This window comes from Stegostoma tigrinum, unplaced genomic scaffold (genome assembly GCF_030684315.1).
Source record: "Stegostoma tigrinum isolate sSteTig4 unplaced genomic scaffold, sSteTig4.hap1 scaffold_49, whole genome shotgun sequence".
Lineage (NCBI taxonomy): Eukaryota > Metazoa > Chordata > Chondrichthyes > Orectolobiformes > Stegostomatidae > Stegostoma > Stegostoma tigrinum.
This window is the reverse complement of record NW_026728419.1, coordinates 2,186,615-2,199,837: the sequence shown is the minus strand read 5'-3', so window position 1 is coordinate 2,199,837 and position 13,223 is coordinate 2,186,615.

The window sequence follows — 13,223 nt, the reverse complement described above, 5'->3', positions numbered from 1 at the left end:
AGCCCACGGCTTGTACAGACCCAAACCTCCTGTCATACCAGATCTAAAACAAAACAGGGAAACAGGAAACAGGGCGCAGGCCAGACGGTCAGTGAGCAAAAGGAGGGACGACAGGATCCTTTTAAAACCCATGAGAAGCCCAGGAAGACATAAGTCCTGGGTGCAGCCTCCTTGACCCTCTAACGACTGTTTACTGTTTCCTGGGGATTCCACAAGTAGCGAAGAATATGATCGTCCCAACTCACATGCAGAGGATAGTGAATGTGAGGACAGAGTTTGGAAGAGATCCTCGAATAGCCCTCGCCTAAAGAAGGACCCCTGTCAGAAAATAAACCCGGCAATTCCCTAATCTCAGACTCTCACCCGAGCCCAGAACAAGGGGGTCAAAATGCAATGTAAATCGATGCGCCTTGGAAGCCACAAAAGATGTGTTTAATTATGTCAAGGGCTCCTGATCGAGCCTGTGCTGCATCTATGCTGCGCTCTCCAGCCCGAGGGGTCAGTCCCAGGAACTTGACCTCCCTCAACCCTATCTGTGCCGCCTTCGGGTTTACCTTCAACTCGCTGTTGCGCAGGAAATGTAGCAACTCCCTCAGTAGGGGGCCATGTTCCTCACTCTTGTCTGTGAACAACAGGATGTCATCCACGTACTGTACAAGCCTGTGTGGCTCACTGAAATCTTTTAAACAGTCTGCCATACACTGGTGGAGAATGCTGGGGCTATAATGGAAACCCTGTGGCAGACAGCTCCACGTGTACTGTTGTCCTGTAAAAGTAAATGCAAATTTGCACTGGTCCTGCCGAACCGGGATAGACCAGAAACCATTCGAGATATCCAGCACTGTGAAATTCCACCCCACCCCGTCGCTTTAAGGCAGGAGAGCGCCTTTCCATCAATGGCACACGCCACTGTTTTGAAACTCACGCCCATTTCTCCAGGTAATGGATACCTCTTGAAACTTGCAGTTTCTCCCATAGCTGTGGCTCCGCTGGGTCTGAGGGCCCACCTGCAACATTAATTCTTTTTTTCCCAAGAATTTCTGATTTTTGTGTCTGGTAAATTTTTGGGGTTTTTTTTAGCATGTATAAATCCAACTCTAGCTTGAAAATTTTTGAACGAACTTTAGTTTCCTTCCCCTCCTGCCACTCTCTAAGTTCAGGACACCATTGTAATGTTAGTGCCCACACTGCCTCCCTGGTTCAGTTTGGTAAATGGGATATGGTGACACTGTGCAAATGAGACATGACACGGGGCAGAGATTCCTCCTGTGTGCTCACCCTGTTGCCCTTCCTCCTGACTGATAGCAATCGTCATGCGGAGTGGGTATTGAAACTGCCCTACCCCGTGTGGTACTACATCACTTACACACGCACAGACATCATACCGAAACTGACAGGTTTACAATAGGCCCTTTAAACTTGAATTATAACGACCAGTTGCCTCCTACTCCACTCATCTGGACACTGTATCTCAGGGATTACCCCCTTGTTCCCAGGTTCTCCCTGCGATTTGTTCCTTATCTCTTCCTGCTCCAGTATTAACCCAGCCACATTTCTGAGCGAACCCCCGCATGACTGCCTGCTGAGGAACCAATTTCTAACCTCTCCCTGCCTGGCCCTTACTGATGCCCCACTTCCTTCTCCGGATCCGGTGTGGATTTTTAACGTCCTCAGGTACACCCACCCAGGATTCCCTGTCTGTTGAAAACCTCCAGGCATTCCTCCTCCCTAAACAATTTCACACTTAAATCTAAACAATTGGCTATTCTCAAATGCGCTGCCCATGCCTCTGTTGATTCAGTAGTTACTCGGGGCAGCGCTTGGGCTGCTCTGGCTGCTAAACAGGCTGCTGCAGACCAAATTTTTATGATACCCTCTATGAACAAGCAGGCGGTAAATCGCACGCCTTCAGACAAGACGGGCATGCCAGACATGGTCACTGTTCGGCACTTACAGGGGGACGCCCCTGCTTCTGAAAAGAATATTTGGAAGACGCATGGATGTTTTCATTCTGCGTCCTCAGGCCTTTGGGTTACACCAATCGGCCAAGTGTGCGTACCTGATACTTTATTACCTATGCTTGGTGACTGTGTGCTTCTGACACCCACATTGACAAGGAGGGAATGAGTGGTATTATGCTACGTACCTGGTGGCAACCCTGAATGACTGAGGCAGCCTAGTCTCGTATAGCATCTTGTCCCACATGCCAGCAAAACAATGTGGGTCAGGGGGTGAGACGCTCACCAGGAAAAGCACCCTTGCCAGGTGGGCCGTTTGAATGCATTCAGCTAGATTTTATTGAACTGCCACGCGTAAACTGTGACGAATATTGTCTTGTCATCGTAGATGTATTCAGTAGGTGGATAGAGGCTTTCCCAAAGACAAACAACAAAGCCTCAACACTAGTAAAACTGTTATTAACTGAAATAGTACCAAGGTTTGGAGTACCGCGACAAATTAGTTCGGAAGACGGCTCTCACATTGTGGGGAAAATTAGTAAGGAACTGTGTGGTACATTACACATCCAACAACGATTCCACTGTGCCTACCACCCTCGGGCAGCAGGGATAGTAGAGAGAGCTAATGCAACACTTAAAACCAAACTCACCAAGTTGACACCCGAAACCGGCCTTAATTGGTTAAAGGTTTTGCCACGAGCCTTGTATCACATGCGAATAACACCCCACTCTACTACTGGGCTCTCAGCAGCGGGAATAGTCTATGACTGACCCAGCAGAACAACATGGGATGCCAATACCAGCCCACCCAGCAAAACAGACCTAAATGTGATGGGAGAAGAAATGCGAAGACACTTCTGACAACTAACATCATCTTGAAAGTTTCTCCATTTGCCGGTGAAGTGCGCCTTCGGACCACCTCCGCAGACACCGGAACAAGGCCTCGAGATTCAGGATCGATCATCATGGCCGCAGATTGGAGATTTTGTACTTGTCCGGGACTGGGGTCGCCCCAAGGTGGAAAGGACCGTACCAAGTGTTTCTTCAGACTCCGACAGCTCTTAAAGTTAAAGGACAGAATCGCTGGATCCACTTAAGTGACTCTAAATGATGGATTTCCTCATCGGCATGCAGTTAACCATTGGACTGAGTATTAGTCTGACCATGCATGGCCAGCAGGACAATTTTGTTTTATAAAACACACATACGGCTGCACGGGAATCGGACAGCATGTTACCCGTTGGCACGATCTGTAGAAGCATTATTTGTGGCAACATCTGCCTGGAACCCTAGTCAGCTTTATGAAATAGAGTATTCCGGTAAGCCTTGCTGAAGGGAGAGGGGATCTTGGACACAGGTGTGCAGGGTACATGTGTGAAACTGGTAGTTAGTGGTCTCTCTGGTTGTGTGGACACTCGACCTGGGCATGGGAAGGAAGGGGCTAGCTGTACAAATCCCAACAGCTATCTGTTTTGCTTTAATGGAACTGGAACTTGTTGCGTGCCTGCTCTCGTTACTCATCACCCCCAAAATACTTCCTGGCCCCATCGGTGCATAAAGAGAAATTGCACCACTATAGGAGAATTGTTGAATTGCCCCTGCTTAGAATCTAAGCCCATATCTGTGACCCCGGGCATACAGTAGAGTTGTGGGGATTGCAATGGCACTCATGTAGAAACAGACTATGGGTCATTTCCATTTAACTCCGCAAGTTTCCATCCACGTAAGGATCAGTCCTCCTGGCACAGCTATCAAGAAATACGTGAGTCTGTTTGCCTTCTTAACGAGACCTTCACTGCTACCACTCCAACTCTGCCAGTGCTGTTTGCTGTTGGGACCATTGAGCCCCTCACTGTCCCTTGTCCCCAACAAGTACAAATTCAATGGCGAATTGTCACACGATTCCTGAGCTGGGGGTTTTGCGCTGCATGGCAGAATCCAGTTGTGTTGGGCTCTTCCTTAGGATATGGTTTCCTGGGACTGTCGGCTTGGGATGCTCTCCTGGGGTGGTGGCCACAAAGGAAAATTCGAAATTACCTTGTATGTTGACTCACCGCCCTGGGAAACAGCACAATGACGGCATTGGAGGCAGTCAACCAAGAATTAGCCGAACTTTGGCTCTATGATCAGCAAACCCAATATGCAGTGGACTATCAGCTGGCTCAGCAAGGAGGTGTATGCACTATTAATGGGGACAAGTGCATTACCCACGTCACCAACGAGTCCTATAACATTACCCAGGCTATCCAAGCCATACAGGGGCAGTTGGAACAGTACAGTGAGGGAGTCCAGCCTGGACAGGGTTTGTTGGGATGGCTTCTGGGTGGTTCTTGGGGTTCATATTTGCTGCATGGGTCAGTTGTTCTAGTGGTTGACATAGCTGCCTGCTGTACATTTATGGCATGCATGAGCCCTTGCTGCAGATTTGTGTTTGACAGGTTAGCAGCTCTCCTCTCGGCCCTGTTATAAGTTATCATGAAATGATAGAAGGAGGGAATGAGCTGTTAATGTGATAACATCTCATTGATTTCTATACTTCTATAAATTAAAGTCTTTGTATAGGAATCAAATGCAGATAAGAGACTTTAATCTATAGAAGTAAACTCTTATCTACCGAAACATAGGTATGCATGCACTGCCCTGAAGCTTCCTGCCCAGCTAGGAATTCAGTGTAAAGCTTTTGTAACTCCTTTTCTTCTCACACATCGGTATGCAGACACTGTCTTAAGCTTCCTGACTGAATTAAAATTAGAACCAAACTGTTTCAAATAGGGTTAGGTGGGGAAAATTTGTAAAGGTATGAAACCTCTGAAGCATGTAACTCCTGTCGCTGGCAACGGGGCCAGGGCACTGATTTGGTTCTAGCCAGACACACTGGCAACTTGAAATCAGAATCTGTCCCGGACAGCAACTCGAAATCGCCTCTTGCCATTAGCAGCTACTTCACAAGCAATCGCTACTGTATCCTGGTCTTTTATGTTGTTGATGTAATAATTGCTTGGTATCCTGTTTTTGTCTGTTTGTAGTAATTGTTTCATGTATCGTGTCATGGTAAATTGTGAAATCGTTTTCTGTATCATGTCTTTTGTAAAGTATAAAAAGCGGGGACTGTCCGCTGCTCGGGGAGAATTGCTTGCGAGACTCTGCACTCTGTGCTGGGTAACTACAGTGATTCTCCACAGCTTGTACTTGCTTGGTAACAAAGGGATTTGTGTTTTTTTCTAAACAGGTCACTGTCTTGTTATTGCAGCAAGTCTGTGAGGGTCTCCGAAAACAAAATTGACATGTGACACAGAAATAAGAGGAGGCCATTCAGCCTTTCGAGACTCTTACAGAGCAACAAGAAGCCACTCAGCCTCTTGAGCCTGTTACACATGAACAGGAAGAGTTCGTTAGACCTCCCAAACCTGTCACAGTGTAATAGGCCATTGAGCATCTTGAGCCTTTTACAGGTGAACCTGAGGTGGCCATTCAGCCTCTCGAATCCAAGGATGATTGATGAACAAGATTTAGTGTGTTACAGAGATAGCAGGAGCTGCCGATGGTGGAGATCTGAGATAAGGTGTCGAGCTGGATGAACACAGCAGGCCAAGCAGCATCAGAGGAGCCTGCTGTGTTCATCTCGCCTCACACCGTGTTATCTAAGATTTAGTCTGTGTTCGGATGATAGAAATTATTGAATGAGGTTTTCTTCTGTGGCGTTGTAACTGGGAGTGGAATCAGAGCATTTGACTCCTTTTGGCTAAATCTTACATTAATATGGTGGTGTCATTTTCATTGTGTTTGACGGAGGGTTTCTCTCTGCGAGGCCAGGCTGGTTTTCTGGTGCTATCTTATTGACCTCCCTTCATGATATACCTACCTCACACCATGACATCCATTTCAGTCAATGCCAGCCCCATTCTCCCACCCATCACGGCTGAAGCTACTTCCTATTGCCGGGTGCTGCTGGATATTCAATTATCCCTGGCACAGGTGCCATCTTTAAAATGCCAATGGGTACATGGTTGAGCTTTCTCATTTCAGTGCTGCCATACTCAGTTTGCTGCAGCCTGGCTGGGCAGGGGCAATGGAAAAAAAAATGCAATGGAAAGCTCGCTGCCGTGGAAAGGCTGCCAATATCATCAAAGACCAATTGCACCCCGGTGATGATCTTCAACAACCTCTTCCATCAGGCAGTAGATAATGAAGCCTGAACACGCGCACGCACGTGTAGGCTCAGGAGCAGCTTTATCCTGACCATCGTTGGACTGATGAATGTATTTTTTCATCTCAAATGATGCTGTTCTTGCAAATGTTGGTCTTGCCAAATACACACCGGTGCATTGCAACCTGTCTGCCTCTGTCTAAGTCTATTTGATCTGTCCATCCTTTGCTTTCTGTGATCTGCCTGTGAGATAAACCCAAGTTTCTCCAACCTCTCCTCGTAGATAATGCCCTCTATACCAGGAAACATCCTGGTAAATCTTTTTCTCTACTCTTTCCAAAGCCACCACACCCTTCTGGTAGTGTGGCAACCAGAACTGAACACAATATTCCAAATGCGGCCTAACTAAGGTTCTATGAAGCTGCGGCATTCCCTGCCAATTTTCACCCTCAATGCCTAGGCTGAGATAGGCAAGCATGCCATCTACCTTGCTGACTACCTTTTCCATCTGTGTAGCCACTTGCAGTGACCTGTGTACCTGGACACACAGATCCCACTGCCTATCAGAAATCTTTAGGGTTCTGCCATTTACTGTGTATTTTCCATCCGGATTAGAACTTCCAAAATGCATTACCTCACATGTTTCTGGAATGAACTCCATCTGCCATCTCTCTGTCCAAGTCACCATCTAATCTATATTCAGCTGTATCCTTTGACGGCCCTCATCGCTGTCCGCAATTCCACCAACCCTTGTGTCATCGGCAAACTTACTGATCAGACCAGTCATATTCTCCTCCAAATCATTTACATACATTACAAATAGCAATGGTCCCAACACTGATTCTTGAGAAACACCACGAGTCACTGCCCTCCACTCAGAAACACAGCCTTCCACTGCTACCCTCTGTCTTCTATGACTGATCCAGTTTGTTTTCTTTTTCTATCCATTTTTCAAGCTCACATCTAACCCGGTGCAACTTTACCATCTCTATCAGTCTGCCATCAGGGACCGTGTTAATGGCTTTACTGAAGTCCATGTAAACAACATCCACTGCTCTACCCTCATCGATTATCTTAGTCGCTTCCTCAAAAAACTCAACGAAGTTAGTGAGACACAACCTCCCCTTCACAAAACCATGTTGCCTCTCGCTAATACGCCCATTGATTTCCAGGTGGAAGTAAATCCTGTCTCAAAGAATCCTCTCCAAGAATTTCCCTCCCACTGACATAAGGTTCATCAGCCTGTAAATAGCTGGATTATCCTTGCCACCCTGCTTAGACAAAGGAGCAACATTGGCTATTGTCCATTCCTCTGGGACCTCCCCTGTAGCCAGGGAGGATATGAAGATTTGTCTCAAGGCCAGAGAAATTTCCTCCCTTGCCTCTCTCAGTATTCTGGGGTCTATCCCATCAGGCCTTGGGGACTTGTCTACATTAATGTTTCTCAAGGTCCCCAATCCCTCCTCCTTTTTGATCTCAAAATGAGCCAAACGATCTGTACACCCTTCCCCAGACTCATCATCTGCCAAGTCCTTCTCTTTGGAGCATACTGATGCAAAGTACTCAGTTAATACCTCGCCATATTCCTCTGGCTCCACACATAAACTCCCTTCCCTGTCCTTGTTTGGGCCAACCCCCTCCCTTGCTACCCTCTTGCTCTTTATATGCATATATGGGATTTTCCTTCATCTTGTTGGTCAATGACTTTTCATGACCCCTTTTTAGCCTTCCTGACTCATCGCTTAAATTTCGTTAATCTTTCCTTGTATTCCACACTCGCTTCATAACTTCCCAACCTCCTGGCATTAATAAATGCTTCCTTTTTCTTTTTGATTAGGCTGACAATATCTCTCGTTATCCAAGGTTCCCTAAACTTGCCGTACTTTTCCTTCATCCTTTCAGTAATGTGCTTGCCTGGAATTCCCAGCAGCTTACAATTGAAAGCCTCTCAATACCAAATGTTAATTTTCCCTCAAACATCTGTCCCAATCTACATTCTTCAGTTCCTGCCTAATATTGTTATAATTAGCCTTTCCCCAATTTAACACTTTTACTTGATAAATACAACTGTCAGTATCCATCAGTACCCTTTAGCTTACTGAGTTGTTATTTCTGTTTCTGAGCTATTCCCCTCGCGAGACATCGACCACTTGGCCAAGTTCATTCCCCAATACTAGGTCCAGTACGGCCCCTTTCCTAGTTGGACTATCTACATTGTTTTTGAAGAAGCCGTCCTGGATGCTCCTTACCATCTCCACCCCATCTGAGCCCCAAGCACTAAGTGAATCCCAGTCAATATACGGGAAGTTAAAGTCATCCACCACAACAACCCTGTTACTTTCAGAGCTTGCCAAATTCTGGCTACATGTCTGTTCTTCTATCTCCTGCTGGCTGTTGGGAGGGTTATAGTAAACCCCAAACATTGTGATTGCACCCTTCCTGTTCCTGAGCTTTACCCATATTCTGTCACTGTATGAGCCATCCGAGGTGCTCCCCCGCAGTACAGCTGTGATATTCCCTTTTGCAATTAGTTCAACGTCCCCACGCCTTCTCAACTCCCTCAATCCCGCCTGAAACATTTGTTTCCTGGAACGTTAAGCTATCAATCCTGTCCCTCCATTAACCACATCTCTGTAATAGCAACAACATCATAGTTCTATGTACTAATCCAAGCTCCAAGTTTTTTTTGCCCTACCTGTTACACTTCTTGCATTGAAATGGGTGAACTTCAGTCTACTAGATCTGCTTGGAACAGCAACTACACCCAGTCTGTTCTTTCTCTGAGCCTTACTGGCCCTATTCTCCAGTTCCCTTTCAGTCCATTCACTTTGCATTGATTTCCACACCCCTGCTAAGCTAATTTAAATCCTCCCGAGTGACACCAGCAAACCTCCCAGCCAGAATATGTGTGCCCTTCCAGTTTAGATGTAACCCGTCCTCCTTGTACAGGTCCACCTGCCCTGGAAGAGATCCTAATGGTCCAGATATCTGAAACACTCCCTCCCACACCATCTGATTAGAGACATGTTGAGCTGTACTATCTTCCTATTTCCAGCCTCACTGGCACGTGGCACAGGGAGTAATCCCGAGATTACAACCTTGGAGGTGCTGCTTTTTTAACTGTCTACCTAACTCCCTGAACTGCTGCTGCAGGACCTCGTCACTCAGCCTACCTGTGCTGTTAGTACCAATATGTATCACAATCTCTGCCTGTTCACCCTCTCCCTTCAGAATACTTTCTGACCTTTCAAAGACATCCTGGACCCTGGCACCAGGTGGGCAACATACCATCCTGGAGTCTCTTTTACATCCACAGAAGGGCCTATCTGTACCCCTTAGTATAAATTCCCCTATAACTACTGCTCTAGTGCTCTTTGTCCTTCCCTTCTTGAGAACAGAGCCAGCCATGTGTGCCTGCTGCTGCTGTTACCCTCTGATAGGTCATTCCCCCCAACAGTATCCAAAACAGTGTGCTTGTTACAAAGGGGATTCCTGTACTGGCTGCCACCTCCTTCTGGCAGACACCCATCCCTCTGCCTGCACCTTGGGTCAACACATCTCTCAAACTATGGTCTATGGCACTTTCTGCCATCCTTGTGCTCCTAAGTGCATCCGATTAATGCTCCAACCTTTCAATACAGTCCGCATGGAGCTGCAATTGGGTGCACTTCCTGCAGATGTAAGCATCACCAATCTCCCACATCTCAAAAGTGCAGTACTTAACCCCACTGAATGATACTTCTATTCCCAAACCAGAAAGTTTATTTAACACTTAACCTTACTCATTGCTGCAAACATCCAAGGTAGGTCTTCCCTCACTCACCTTCCCAGGCTGCAAACCCCATCCCCCTCTTTGCCTTTGCTATCACTTTACGACAGCCCCTCCACAAACCATCTTCTGGAAGAAGTGAATGCGCTGATGCAGATCTTCCCACATCGGCCAATCAGCGTCATCACTCTGCTGCCCTCTTCAAGGTGACTTGTTTTCAACTTTTCAACAACCTGCGCTCATATACATCGAGGACCCTCTGCTCCTGAACCCACTTTGTAACAGTACAGCCTATTTTATATTGTCTTTCCACCAACTGCATCACATCACTCTGTTCTATATTGGTCCTCATCTACCACACACTTGAACACGATAGCAACTTGTCTCTGTCCTGTTGGTTTTCCGCACTGTCCTTCACACACTTTACAATCCTTCTAGGTTTGGTGTCTTCAGGCATTGAATTTGTAACACAGTCCCCTCAGAGCAACAGACATATTGACACACACCGGACAGATTGAGTGAAATATTGAGAAAATCATCACAGAACAAAATAAATGGTAGCAGACACCCCTTATCCGTATAAATGTCAGTGCATTAGTTTGTATATCTGTGTTTCTCTTTTAGTGCCTGTGTGTCTTTGGCTGTGCGTGTATTTCCGTGTGTGTGTGTGTGTGAGTGAGTGTGTCTGTGGGGGCGGTGGGGCTGGCAGACTCTGCGGTGTGTAATGTGACGCAATGTTTCCCTATGCTGGCCTCGACACCAAAATGCGCCAAGGGCAACTGAAGGTGAAAAGGGATTCTTTCAGTCTGTGAGGGAGAGTGGGAGGGCAGCAGCTCAGAGCACAATCTAAACTGACAGCCAGGGACAGAATGAATGTGACATTGGTTCGGAGACAGAGAGGAATGGGGGCAGTGGCAGTAGAGACTGAAGAGGACAGTGAGATCCCAATGTCGCCAGTATATGACTCACACTTATGCTAACAGACAGAATGAAATGTCATGCAGAGTAAGAAAACAGGTTATATTTGGGAGATGGAATGCCAATGAATGATGTGAACACACCATGATAATTTTAAATGTGATGCAGGAGATGAAATATCAGGTAAACACTGTTTAATCGTGCGGTGTGCAGAATGATAAAATTGTTCATATGTGCACAGTATATTCAGAATTAGAAGCAGACAAAGATTTCAGAATGTGAGGTGTATAGGGAGATTACAGGATCATAATAGTCAGGATATCATTCACCCCCAGCTGGTGCAGAGATGATGGGCTGAGTGACCACTGTAATTATTCTGAGATATGTATGAAAAGTTTTCAGAGCCTGAGGGGAAACACTTTCAGGAAAGGCACAAGTTGTGCCACCATGAGTAACCCATTTCTGTTGTCTCATGGAGTGCAGCTGCCTCTAAAATTTATTTTTAATCAAAATCGATTTCCTGAAATTCATGCATTTAGGAGGGTATTCGCAATTTTGTTTTGGAACTTAAATAAGAGACAGACCCTGATGTAATACAAGTGTAATCCGCACAATAGCTCTAACGGAAACAGGAATGGATGATATGTCCAAATATAACCATGTCAAGCATCTGGGCGCATCAAGAAATGCAAAATACTGGAGATTACGGAAATCTGAAATGGGAACAGAAATTGGTGGAGAAATGCAATAGATGAGGCAACATCTGGAGACAGGTTTTGAGTTAACATTTCTAGTCTGTTATGAACCTGTTCTGAAAAAATCACATTGCAGATGCTGCTAGACTTGATTTTTTTTTATTCCAGCATTTCTTTTCTTTCTTTTGCACTGCCACAATTGGACTGTCTGATCTGAACCAGAACAGTGAAACTGCCATTTGAGTTGACCCTCAAGTATTTGTGAATGGCCATTAATTGAGGCATTTTTTTCATAAACACCCGTAAAATTGATGGCGTGTTGCATTGAGATAAATAGCCATGAAAAGTTTGAACTCAGTGGCACTGATATTGCACGACCAGTCCTCTCATTGAAAACGATGCAGCCCCTTACCTCAATGTCATGATGCACTTATGATGTTGTTGGGGTTACACTCATCTAGCAAAGTGTTACCTTTCTGAGACTTTAGACTAAACTGTGAAAATATCAAATATCTTGATCTTTCTAATAGGACACACTTCTCCATGGGTTTTAGTGGGCATGAGCAAAGGCTAAGTTTATTTGACATCACCAATATCTCTGGAGAAAGTAACATAGAGCTGCCTTCGTGAAACACTTCTAATCCAAGTGCTGCAGAAGTAGACACAAAGTTGTTTATAAGGGGTTCAGTGATTTTTTTTTTCAATACCTCATAGTCAAGGAGCAGCAATTTAATGCCTATCCAGGATGACATGTGTCTTGAATGACAACTTTCAGAGATTGATTTTCCCTTTGTTCAATCGAGGACATTACTCGTGCAGGATTCTCCCCAATTCGCATCGGGCACATTTTTGTTCAGAGTCCTTGATGCCGCAATGACAGAAGCAACACGGGTGGCATGGGAAGTTACTCTGATCTCACTTCAAATGATGTTGGAACATTGGCTGAAACAATAAAGAGTGAAAGTACAGAACACATAATATCCCAAAGAAATTTTCGGTATGGGCTTCGGATTCTGTCAGGAGACGTTTGTCCTATTTATGATGAGACTATTTGGTGTCTGGAATGCTCTGCTCAGGAGGGAGGCTGAGGCAGGCAACATCCCAAACTTTAGAAAGCACTTGTATCAGCACCTGGTGGTGCAGCCTCAATGGGCCTTTCATCAGTTGTATGATTCCATGTGGTAGCAACCATGAAAGGTCTGATATATTCCGAAGTAGTAGCCAATGGCTCTTGTTTATCTGTTTGATCAACTGTGCTCAGAAAGTTCTTTTCAAAACCACGTCTCTCAAAGTATCAGCACTTTCTCAGCCGAGGAAAGTCCAGCCATCTCTGAAAACATCCAGGATTTTTCAATGGTCAGTGCCAGATTATTCCAGCAGTTTGTCGCCATTATTTTAATGAAACCAATAACCTGAATACAGTTTTTCCTTCATTAGAATAAAGTATTTTCGCTGTGACAGTGTCATTCCTCAAAAGAAGAATCAACTCCTTCCCATGTACACATTTTGAGAATGCATTTGTTTCCTGCCAGTTCTTAATCCCCACTCCCCTCCACTGCTGTTTCCTTGATCTGGTTCCATGTTCGTGCCACTCGAATGTGCATTTCCGAAAAGAATGTTTCTGTTTGACCCAAGATTGCAATGCTCAAAAACAGGCCATATTGACAGGGAATGAAAACATCAGTGACCCAACTGTACTGAAACTGATTCCTCAGCAGAGTTTCACAGTCCTCAGT